General features: G+C 40.0%; 1 pseudogene; it reads left to right on the plus strand.

The window, feature by feature from the left end:
- The first annotated feature begins 699 nt into the window (after positions 1–699).
- LOC101439535 (olfactory receptor 7A17-like) overlaps positions 700–13161 on the plus strand; it is a 53612-nt pseudogene continuing 41150 nt past the window's right edge.

The raw sequence follows: 13161 nt of genomic DNA on the forward strand, positions 1-13161 counted from the left end.
AATGCTAATAGATAATTAACTGCCATTTTCAAGGTTTATATTTTGCCAGGTATTTTTAAAATGTTTTTTCTATTGTAAAAACACCAAATAAGTGTACAAAAATTATATATAAGCCATATCTGACTTTTCGGTAAATTCTAGTTTCATGAGTTGTTCAAATAATTGAAATTTTGAGGTCTGAGCCTTTAAGTCCTGTAATCATGTGCCCTTCAAAAAGAAGAGACATTTTAATGATTTCCCATTAAGAATCTTGTCAGAGCCCCATTTATGTCTTTCTTCCTCAAAATGTAGATGAATGTGTTTGCCATGGGTGTGACCCTGGTGTACATCACTGAGATGCTGAACTTGAATATGTGTTGTATGAAGCAGCAGGATGAAGGTAAACAACTATGCTTGTACAGAAATAGACCACTGAGAGGTGAGACACGTATGTGGAAAATGCTTTAGATTTCCTGCAAACTGATTTTATTACACATATGGAGGTCAGAATCTTAGAATAAGAGTAAAGATCCCAATAAAATGACTCTACTCCCAGCACCCCAGATGAAAAATATTTCACTATGTCATTAAGAAAGGTGTCAGAAGAGACAAATTGGACCATCTGATTTACATCACAGACAAAGTGTAGTAACAATCCAGTGTAGTAACAAACCAGTGCAGGGCACTCAGGTTCCAAAATCCTAGGACTGGCAGGACACAATGTTGGAGGTTAATGATGACCACATAGTGCTACAGGTGACAGATGACCACAAGGCTATCATAGGTTATCACAGCCAGGAGAAAGTTTTCTGCCCCTGCAAAGAACACAAAGAAGTACATCTAGTCATTATTGTAACTAGTAATGGAGGAAACTGTAGCATTGACGTAGAGAAAGTGGCCATGGTAGTTGCTGAGGTCAGTGAGAGGGAAGAAGAAATGTGATGGGGGGGGTGCATTTTCAGGACTTGGAGCTGTCCTAAATGATATTACAAGGACAGATGTTGGACATACTATATCCTGCCATAATCCACTGAATGGACTGGGGGAGAGTGTAAAGTACAAGGTCAACTATTATCCATGTGGTGCAGCAGTGCTCTGAAATGTATTCACCACATTCAATGAATGTGCTACAATGAAGAAAGAGGTTGTTGGTATGGTAGGAGTAAGGTGAGGGGTGTAGGCAATATATGGGAAACATGTTCTTTAATGTAACATTTAAAAAAATAAAGAGACCATAGGACAAAGAAAAAAAAAAAAAAAGGACATCTAGGTGAGGCAGCCAGTATAGGTTATGACTCTACTCTTCCTATGTATGTTCACCAAAATTTTTGGTGTGGTAATGGAGGTAAAGCAGATATCACAAATGAAAGTTTGCAAAGGAAGAAGTATAGGGGCATATGGAGATAGGAATCAGTGATGGTGGACAGGAAGCTAAACAGATTCCCAGTGAAGGTGACCAGGTACATGGACAGGAACAGCCCACAGAGAAGGTATGGCTATTCGTATTCCACTGAGAACCACAGGAGAAGAAATTCTGAAATGTATATCTAATTTGCTGGTTACATATGGTTTAAGTGGCTAAAGTAAATAGACAAAAAAATAACATAACTCATTTTCAAACAATCTTCATTACTTATATATCTATACTTTATATTTGGACTAAAGTAAATAATTTCCATATACCCTTGTTATAACTGAAAGATTATTAAAATAATATTAGTATCCATCATCTATGTTTTACATTAGGGGCTTTCATGTCATATACCACATTATTATTAACACCTTGTATCACTATGATTTCTTTGTTGTAATTAATGAAAGAACATTCTTATATTTTAGTACTTGCTATTGTCCATCTTCTACTAAAGGTTTCACTGTGTTGTACTGTCCTTTGTTTTATTTTGGTCTGGTAACTTATATGACCTAAAGTTTCCCCCTTTTAAGGACATTCACCTATACAGTTCAGCGCTGTAGAATGCACTCTGTCATGTACAACCACACATTATTTTATGTCATGACTGTGTTTTCCTTTTATTGAATTCCTTGTCTTTTTTCCTGCAAAACTGTGAACACCTTGAAGGATAGAGCAATGTTCTATATACTTTATTTATTTGGTTGCTTAGTTATAATAGTAGATGAATAAATGTATATTTTGTGAATGACTGAATGTGATTTCATAGGAATTTTTTATGCTGGGAGAAACAGAAGAAGGAGTTCTATTTTTAAAATGCTGTTCAGTATGGTGATTTCATCCAGATCCATACATGCTGCTGGACGAACCTTCCACCAGCTTAAATAGAATAGCCAGAGAATTCCACGTCCCGTCAGGCAAGGTCAGCTGCCCTTTATCACCAGGAAGCACCTACGGAAGAAAGACCACCTCGATTCAGCTCCACCTTCAGAATAAGGGTATAGAATCTCTGCATGATGAGTTGGAGCAGGTCAGTATAGGAAATAAGCGAAGGCTCCTGGCCAGGACATAGACAAGAGATCCAGCATCAAAATCCCCTGAAGGAAGGTAGCATATGAGAAAAAAGCTGTAACCATTAGAGAAGAAGATTCCCGAGATATTGGTCCTGAGATCACATTTGAAATTTCCATGGCCAAATGAAGACGTAGACAATTCCGAGCAGAAAGTCCAACTTACTGGTTCCCTGAAAACTGACAAATGAAGGTAGAAGGAAACTAACCAGGAAATAAATAGCTGAGGTACCTCCTTGATATGGGGAATGAGGTGGAGGAAAGCACTAAAAAGGCCCCAAATTTCACATCTCACCCTGTAGCATGCCTTTGATTACTATCTCTTTTCCTCTTTCTTAATAAACATTGTTCAATAGCCTCATTTAAAGAAATATGGTCTGCAGGACATGGTAGAAATAACTTTCATATTCTGAGATGGCTGCTCATTAGAAGGTCAAAGTTACATGTATTTATTTTATCCATTAGGCTAGAATCATAGAAAACCACAAAAAATATCATAGGGCCACACACGTAATACAGGCAAGTACAAAATCACATCAGAACGTATTTTCTTAGGATGAGCTTGTGTTATCTGTGTGAATTGTGTGTGCTTACATGTGTAAGTGTGTTTTCTGTATGTGTGTGGGCGCAGAAGTACAATGCAGACCACAATGTAATGAAAGAACTTCTTACTCTGGGAAAGGGGCGATAATTTTTTGAAACCACTAAACTTAAGGCAAGAAAAGATTGAAAAGAAAGCTAGCCCCTGCTAATGGGAAAATGTCCTTGAAATTTTAAGCAATGGAAGGACAAGGTTTCAGAGAAAACAGGCAACCAGTGTGGGAGTCAATTCTCCTCTAGACTCCAGGGCCACAGTCAGAGCAGGAGTTCTTGTTGCCCCTGCCTTGTCAAGATCGCCTTTCCATGCCCTGATCTACCTGGTATTCCTGTGCCTGTCTCATATTTATTTGACTACACCGGTTTTTATATAGCCCCAGAGCTGATGCCACAGGTCCCTTTTTCAGTTTTCTTTAATGGCATTCTCTTCTTAAGATTCTTGGCCTTGGGTTTCGATATGCTTTTTGACAGTCTAATAAGGACACACCAGTACTAGCTTGTAACTCATCATATACAAAGGACTTCCCAGAACATCCTCAATAAAACTTTGCATAAATCATCACTGTGTACTCTGATGTACCTTCTTCATATAGCATATTACTAAGGACTTTTTTTTGCAATTCTTTTTAAAGATTTATTTTTTCATTTCTCTCCCATTCCTGCCCCCCACCCCAGTTGTCTGCTCTCTGTGTCCTTTTGCTGCATGTTCTTTTTGTCCGCTTTTGTTGCTGTCAGTGGCACAGGAACCTGTATTTCTTTTGTTGTTGTTGTGTCATCTTGCTGCATCAGCTCTCCGTGTGTGTGGCACCATTCCTGGGCAGGCAGCATTTTCTTTCATGCTGGGTGGCTCTCCTTATGAGACACTTTCCTTGAGTGTGGGGCTCCCCCATGCAGGGGGCACCCCTGCGAGGCACCACACTCCTTGCATGTATCAGCACTGAACATGGGCCAACTCCACACAGGACAAGGAGGCCCGGGGTTTGAACCGTGGACCTCCCATGTGGTAGACGGATGCCCTATCCACTGGGCCATGTCTGCTTCCCCATCATTAGTTCTTTGATAGTTGTTCTGGGTGAGTCCAATCAACTGGGGTGTAGGTGTTGCAACTCTATGATATAAACATATTTCAATAACAAAACGCATAGTACCTCTAAGTTTGAAATGGGAAAAATTAGCTGCAATCGAAACCAAAGCCTCCATCACCACCGCTTAACAGAAATTAGAAAATAAATCACAATGGGTCTCCTCCTCTGTCTGTCTAACATACATTTCATGCTTCACAGGCAGCAATCAAGACTCCCACTTATCCAGAAAAAATACTAGTATTTCCCTCTGTAACCTAGTGTTTATCTGTCACTCAATTTATAGAAGTTTCTTTATCAGAAATCAATATTTTAGGGCTTCTCTTCAAGTTTTCCCCTAAAAATGCCTACCCTGCATGTAAGTTTCACATATAGCAGGCAATTTGATGATTTTTTTCTTGTAGCCATTTATAGATTCTTCAGGAAAAAATTTAGATTTCCATGAGAACAAATTAAACTTTCACTTCAGAGTGAATCATTAAATCATTACTGATTCCACGTATTTTAGGAACCTGGAGAAGAGCACAATTCTACTGACAAAACCCAGAATATATATATATATATATATATATATATATATATATATATATATTCTAGAGAATATATATATATAGAATATATATTCTAGAGAACATATATATAGAGAGAATATATATATAGAGAGAATATATTCTAGAGAGAAAAATAAGAGAAGTAGGAATAGGGGAATAAATAGTATCTATGAAACATACCAGATTTGAACCCATCTCCATCACTTACTCATGATATAGGCTTAAAATTTTTTTCGTAAGAAACAGTGTACCAGCCAGGTATTCTAGTAAGGAAATAGAAAAGTTTCTTAGGAGTTTTGAAAGAAATTCATTTACCTTTTTTCTTTAATTACACTCAATGTATAAGTTTGGCATCCACCTTTGTGTCTACATGATATGGTGTGAGGTCAGTAGGGTAGGCTGGCTCTTTCATCTTACTTTATTTTTTGTCTTTTAATTTTTTAATTCTTTAAAAAATACTTCAATTACATAAAATATTACAGAGAATATATAGGGGATTCCCATACAACCTGCTGCCCACACCTCCCATATATTCCCACATTTGGAACATCTTTCTGTAGCGTGGTACATTCATTTCAATTGACAAATATATTTTGGAGCAGTGCCACTAAGCATTGATTAAAGTTTACATTGTAGTTTACACACTCTCCCACTCAATTCTGTAGGTTATGTAAAGATATATTATGACCTGCATCTGTGATTGTAATGTCATTCATGATAATTCCCAAGTTCCAAAAAGGCCCCCTTGTTACACCTGTTTTTCCCTCTCTCTGCCCTTGGAACCTCTAGGAACCCTTGCATCCACATCAGTAATATTCCTTCCATTCACTGTTAGCAACCTTTCATCCCTCTTTTTGATTTGTGCTCCTATACTCCAGAAGATGGGGAACTTACAAGTATGGTGCCTGTTAACCAATACTTAAGGCAAGAACCTCCTACTACCTGATTGCAGAAAAGGGGCATATTTGTGGAGCCAACAATTTCAGTAGAGTCTTCTTGAGTATACAGCGTTCCTGGTGAAAACAGAACTATCATCTTTCTTAGCTGGCCTATTTCCCAGGGTTTTTCTATACTTCCAATTACTTGAAAGACATTGGCTTATTCTAGCTTCTACAATAACATGGAGGTTCATGCTTACTATATTTTTTCTCAAAATTCTTAAAAATGTTTTCTTCTTTTAAAGAGATTTCTGCTTAAAGAAAATAAACCATACAGGTATAGATTTCTCTTGAAGAAAATAAGCCATACAGCTATACTCTTTTATAAAGGAACTAATTGCAAAAGCACATTCTTCTAGGATATGGATCTTCGAATTTATCAGATTTTTGGGAGTGAGAAAATCAACGACACTATTTCTAGAGGATAAATATAAACATCCAGTGTATGTATACCCTGGAAAAATACAGTTTATAATATAATTTTCCCTGGGGAAAAAAAGCAACTTATTTATTAGACTAAATAAATATAAAAAGAACTGAATAGGAACAAATTTTAAGTCCAAAGAGTCCCCAACAGTGTATTAAAACTGCAGTGGCAGATAAATCATCTCCTCTCTATGTTCTCCAGCCTTTTCCGTGGATCACAGTGATTCAATTAGGAAGCCCGATAACTAACACAGGAGTTGTGGAAAAATGTTCACTGTTTCTTCACCTGCTTGTTGCCTTCAAGCCTGCAGCCTGCAGAATAAAATTTAAGATTTCAAAGTTAAAGCCAAAAAGTAAAAAAGAATGAAACCACTTCCTGACTTTCCTGAAGGTCTGGGGAAGATTTTCTTTACTTCCCTCACCTTCCTACCAAATTGATGGTACCTATGTTTCCACTGTATTGCCTAATTTTTAAAGTACCAAGAGGGAACTGACACCCCAGATGATCTTGCAACATGGTTTCTGTCACCAGGGAGTCATTCTGGTGGTGCATATTCCTCCCATCATACCTTGGACAAATTAAAATGCAAGATGCTTAGCTTAATCATTCAATATTGTTTGCATTAACCTAAAGAGAGTGTCTAGGAAAGATTTTGAAAAACTCACTAGTTTATGTGGCAAGTGATTTTGCTGGAAATAATAATTAAAGAAATATGGAGTGAGATGGGGCTTTTACTTGGCCCACTGGGTGGACTGGCGGAGAGTGTAAACTATAATGTGCACCAAGTGCAATGAATGTCCCATGATGATGATGGGTTGTTTGAATGGGAGGAGTGGGGTTAAGGGGTTGGGGGGGTATATGGCGACCTCATATTTTTTGAATGTAACATTAAAATGATAAATAAAGACAAAAAAAATAGGTGAGTATAAAGTGCATGGGTTTTTTTGAGCAATGGAAATGTTCTAAAATTGATCATGTATTTAATATACAAATCTGTAATTAGAGTGAGAGCTACTGTTTGTACACTTTGGATGGATTATTTCTTGTGTGACTATATCTCAATAACATTACCTTAAACAATGTGAAATGTGAAGTATAAAACATCTTGAAGAATAAAAGAAAACAGAAAATGCAATGACCTAAGTTTTGGCGATGAATTTTTAGATATAGCTCCCAAAGCATAATCCATGAGAGAATAATCTTTACAATTTGGACTTTATTAAAATATGAAACTTCTGCTCTGTGAAAGAAAATGTAAGGGGATGAAAAGAAATCCACAGATTAAGAGAAAATATTTGCAAAAAATATATCTGATAAATGATTTGTATCGAAATATTGATGGAACTCTTAACACCCAACAATAAGAAAGCAAACATCCAATTAAGATGGGTAAAAGATCTGCAAGTAAGTACACAAAATGATATTCAAAATTATTTGCTATTAGGTAATTGCAAAAGAAAACTGCAATAATATATCATGACACACTCATTAATTAAACAAGGATGGAAAGCAATACAACGTCCATTCATTGCTAGTGAGAATGCAAAATAGTGCAGCCAGAAGATAGCTTAGCAGTTTCTTCAAAAACTAAACATAGTGAGAATGCAAAATAGTGCAGCCAGAAGATAGCTTAGCAGTTTCTTCAAAAACTAAACATAGTCTTGCCTTATATGGTAGTTTGAAGTGTGTACCCAGATAAAAAAATATTCTTACTTTTAATCTATTACTGTTGATGTGAAGTCCTTGTAAGTAGGACCATTGTATAAGGTTCCTTCAGTAAAGTTGTGCCCAACTCAATCCTTATATTGCCTCAATCAGGATGGGTCTTAATTTTATTATTGGTATCCTTCATACACTGAATATAATTCAGAAAATAGAAAGTCAAAGGAAGCAAGAAGGTCAACAGAACCTAGAAGGGAAGGAAAAGGCAAGAAAATCCATCATGTGCCTTGCCATGTGACAGAGGGCCCCAGGAACAAGGACAACTGGCAGAATGTCCCAGAATGCCAGACTTCAGGAAAAAAGCATAACCTAGTTGATAACTTGATTTGGAATTTTTTCTTATCCTCAAAGCATTAGTCTAATAAATTTCCATTGTTTAAGCCAACCCCTTGCATGATATTTGCTTGACTAGATAAAAAATTAAAACACCAAAAAATCAAGCAATTTCCCTCTTAGATATTGCATTAGTCAGGGTTATCTAGGGAAACAGAATTAACAGGGGATATCTGTAAAGTATATGAGATTTAATAAGAGTCTCTCAGGTGACTGTGAGGATGCACAATTCCACGTTCTGTAGGCAAGTTGTAAACCAAGGACTCTGATGAAAGTCCAAAGAGGATTCTTGCTGAGGTTCTAGGAGATGTTGGCTGTCCAAAAATGAGCTCAAAAATTCTCTCTGAATGCTGAAATCACTTCCCCTTTTAAGGCATTCAGCTGACTGGATAAAGCCTCACCTATTGCTGAAGGCAGTCTCCCTGGTTGATGCAGATATAATCAGTCACCTATGCAGTAAACTCACCAATAACTAAAGCCCATAAATATCCTTTCATTACACTAAACCCAGGGTTTGCTTGACCAAACAACTGGGCACAATTACCAGGCAAAATCATCAGAAGGATAAATGCAGCTGATTCCAAAACTTAGGTCCACACAAAACCCACAGTTTAAAGTTTGTAGCATTTTTATTTATAATCTCCAAAATCTGAAAGAAATTATGATATCCTACCATAGGTGAAAAGAAAAACACATTTTGTATATCTATACAAAGAAATACAATGGGCAATTAATCAGTGATAAAAAAAATAGTGTGCCATCTAGTTGAAAAATATAAGGATTAAGCTTAAATTTTTGTTAGTAGTTGAAATAAAACATTCTATAAATGCTACCTGTTTATTATTTCACTTATATGACAATCTGGGTACTGCAAAATAATGGAGACAATAGAATTACTATTAGTTGCTATGAAAATGAGAGAGGGGAAGAAGGTTGAGAGCTGAAGCACAGGGGAAATTTTAGAGCACTGAAACTATTCTGTATAATTCTGTATTTGTAGAAACATGACATTCTGCATTTGTTAAAACTACCTGATTCAACAACACAACTAGCAAACCTTAATGTATACAAATAAAATTTTATTTATAAGGTCAAGGGAATCCCCAGATGGTATACAAAATGCTCATAAACAAACTAACTGTATTACAAATTTATGATAAACCCTTGCTGAATGTATGGGGGAAAGGTACTGAAAGAAATAATATTGGATATGAGTGGAATCTGTAAAGTGAATGCAATACTCACTGCATATAATTGCTGTACTCTAGCTGATAATGTTGCATCCCACCAAGTGCGGTCACCCCTCGGGCTGAAGTGTGGTTTGCTGGCCTGGCGAGGGGAGCGGCCGCGGTAGGCCTAATTCCGCTGCCCCCATAAAAGGGTGGTTGGTCGGGCCCACCGCCACCCCTGAAGTAAGCTCGGCATGGGCGCAGAGTGCCCTCGGGTCTCCCCTTCTCGGCAGCCATGCTTCCGCGGCCACCCCTCCTCCCAGATGGCGCCACCCGATGCCTTGTGGGGCGGCACCCTTCTTCTTCCTTCTCCCTGCGCAGGCGCAGGGCAGAAAATTCCAGTCTGCCCTTTTCCCCTCCCCCGACAGCAGCAACAGCTAGGCGTGGGCGGAAAAATCCAGTCTGCCCTTTTCCCCTCCCCCGACAGCAGCAACAGCCAGGCGTGGGCGGAAAAATCCAGTCTGCCCTCCACCCCAGCAACAGCAGCCACCAATCCCTAAACCCTGCCCCTTCCCCCAGCAATAGCGACAGCCAATCCCTAACCACAACCCCTCCCCCGTCCAGTACCGCCCACTGACCTTTCGCCGGCAACCAATCAGAACAGGGCATGGCTTCGACCAATCAGCCTTCCCCAGCCCCTATAAAACTGTTGCCTCTCCCTCAGTAAAGTGGACTTGCGTGTTTACCTTGTCTCCGCGGTAGTTCTTCTGCCGTGCACCCTCCAGTCCTGAGAGCCCCCGACAAGGGCCTGGCCTCCCTTGTCCCCAGTTCGTCGCCTGCTTCTCCGGGCGACCCCTTCATCGCCGGCTTTGCCGGGCGACCCCGTCAGCCGAACTGCGCAACCCCTGTGAGACCGATCCCTCGTCTGCTGCCGAACCGACCCCTCGTCCCAAGTGGGACCGACCCTTCTTCCCAAGTGGGACCAACCCCTCGTCCAGAGCTGGACCGACCCCTCGTCCGCAGCCAGACCCCACCTCTACCGACCGAGCAAACCGTCGCAGTTGGCGCCCAACGTGGGGCAAGGCAACTCCACCACAGCCTCACTCCATAACCTGGCGGCCCCTCCCCCCCCTCCTCTCTTCTCACCTTGGGACTTCTCTCGTGCAACATTGCTGCTACCTGAGCCTTGGCTACCTCATATGATCCACAGCGGTCTGGGAGAATCACTGGATGGCTTTCTCCTTCCATGTCGGGGGCTTATACCGACCCGCTATGATTAAGAGGAGCCTTGGATTTCTCGGGAGCGCGCGCTTGCACGTCTGAAGTAATCCTACCACAGCCCTACGCCCTCCTCTCTTCTCACCTTGGGACTTCTCTCGTGCAACATTGCTGCTACCTGAGCCTTGGCTACCTCATACGATCCATGGCGGTCTGGGAGAATCGCTGGATGGCTTTCTCCTTCCATGTCGGGGGCTTATACCGACCTGCTATGATTAAGAGGAGCCTTGGATTTCTAGGGAGTGCACGCTTGCACGTCTGAAGCAACCCTACCACAGCCCTACGCCCTCCTCTCTTCTCACCCCTATCTTTTCGCTCTGCATTGCTGCTCCTGAACCTTGGTGACCTCATATGATCCACGGCGGTCTGGGAGAATCGCTGGATGGCTTTCTCCTTCCATGTCGGGGGCTTATACTGACCCGCTATGATTAAGAGGCACCAATAAAACTCTCAGGAGCGCGTGCCTGAGGACCTCCACCCCTGCCTTCACCTCTGCTTCCTCCCCTCTGCGCTTGCTCCCCTTTGCCTTGCTCCACTGCTCGTCGTCCCGCCCTCCCCTCGTCGGGGCCTTCTCTTGGCCCGCGACCACCGTCGGAGCCCCACCAGCTCCGACCCCTCGTCTCACCACGCACCTTGGCTCCCATCGCCGCGCTCTCAAGGTAAGGGCCCCTTTTCTTATCGGCTCCAAAAGGCCATTAGCAATGGGTAACATCCTATCTGCTAAGCAAGCCCCACAAGTTCGGGCCCTCGCCGGTCTCCTAGACACTCACCGGTGTAAGATCTCTTTGAAACAGCTTCAAGTGTATTGGGACCTTCTTCTCCCCTTTAATCTGTGGCTTACCACGTGTCAGCTTTGGGACCCGGACACCTATACTCGCCTTATAGATAGGGTCACTTTTGCTGTGGAGCAGGAAGGTAAAAGATTCCCTCCTGGCTTATTACAGGCAACTTGAAGTCCAGAAGAAATCTTGAAGGGTATAATCTATGATGTGCTATATAAAAAAGGATTTAAAAGCAGCTATACCAAGAAAGTAAGAATTATGAGTCAACTGTAAATAAATTATATATTTCTGTTAATGTGTTGTAATTGTTCTGTTTTTGTCTGTCTGTTCCTTCAATGTCAACATATATTGTGATACCTCCGGATGGTAAATATAAATTACTAGAAATCTTTAAAAGAGCTCTATTCAAATGGCCAAAAATTAAATAAGCGCTTATATTAATACTGAAGTTTATTATATTAATACATAAGTTTAAATGTTAATAAGATATCTACAATTAAAAAAAAATTGTAAGTCTTAATTAACAAAATTAACTGTACGTCTTCATAAAAAGTTGTTCTTGCCTAGATTAAATGAATAACTTATTTTTCTTCACAGGATAATATGAAGAATGTAAAACTTATATGAATATTAAAAAGGTTAAAAGTTTGTAAAAATGCTAACGGAAATGTAATAAGTTTTGCAAAAAGACGTATTTTGTCCTAAAGTAGGATGGCTAATTTTTCATAAACTCTTGAAACTTAATTTGCATGCGGCAAGTGTAAAAGGTATTGTGATAACTTTACATAAGGGAATGTGTTCTGTAAAGATAAAATTTATCTTCAATAGTTTACATTATGGTATTAAATGGCTAATTCCAAAAGTTCATTCTTAAATATATATATATATAAAACTGAATTGATGATAATAATAATAAATAGTAATTTTATAACAGGAAAGATTAACAGCAACCAAGCTCCCCTGTCAACTTGCTTTTAGGAAACGGTTTCTAATATTGCATGCTACTAAGTATTTAAAGAAAAGTTATTCTTAAGGAAACAGAAGATGATTTTGTCTTTGCAGCCATTGTCTATTTATCAACACCCCTCGCTATCGGCCTAGCCACTGTTGCACCAGATGATTGGAACCTTAAACAAAGACTCCTCCTCACTGTCATCTTCCTATCTATCGTTACTATATTTACTGCCCTCATTCTCCTTCGTTTATAAAGCAGTCTCCTACAAACCACAAAGCTTCTGTCTTAAACATACCATTCTCAACCCTATCCTCTAAATGATCTTCTCACTTCCCCCACAGCCTTTAATACTTTATTTCTTCCTCATAACCTTTGCTTTCTTGATAATATTTTCCACCATCTGTCTAGCCGCTACCGCCCCAGAAGATTGGAACCTCGGCCAATGAATTCTACTCTCCATCGCCTTTCTGTTTATTATCCTCTTTTATGCTTTACTCCTTATCTTCCTCCCATAATGACTTCACCAAGCCTCCTCTTGTCCAAAACCATCACCCTTCTTTTCCTCACACTCCCCATTGCACTCACCAACCCCAGCCATCAGCCTTTTAATTGGACAATAAGCCTCTGGCAGGAAAAAGTAATCCTCTCCTACAATGTCTTCGCTGCCAAGGAGAGATCAACTACCTGCAACGCGCTGTCATCCTGGACTTTTAACAACAGATGGATCTTATAGCCGCCGAGTTCAACAAGAATTGGACATTGGCCACCCTTGCTTGCAACGGCAAGATACCACCCCCTAAATTGTACATTTATATCCCCATCATACTCACCTCCCTCTTCAGCCCCGCTTCCCTCATTGCTTACTGC

Source organism: Dasypus novemcinctus, chromosome 30 (genome assembly GCF_030445035.2).
Source record: "Dasypus novemcinctus isolate mDasNov1 chromosome 30, mDasNov1.1.hap2, whole genome shotgun sequence".
NCBI classification, from domain to species: Eukaryota; Metazoa; Chordata; class Mammalia; order Cingulata; family Dasypodidae; genus Dasypus; species Dasypus novemcinctus.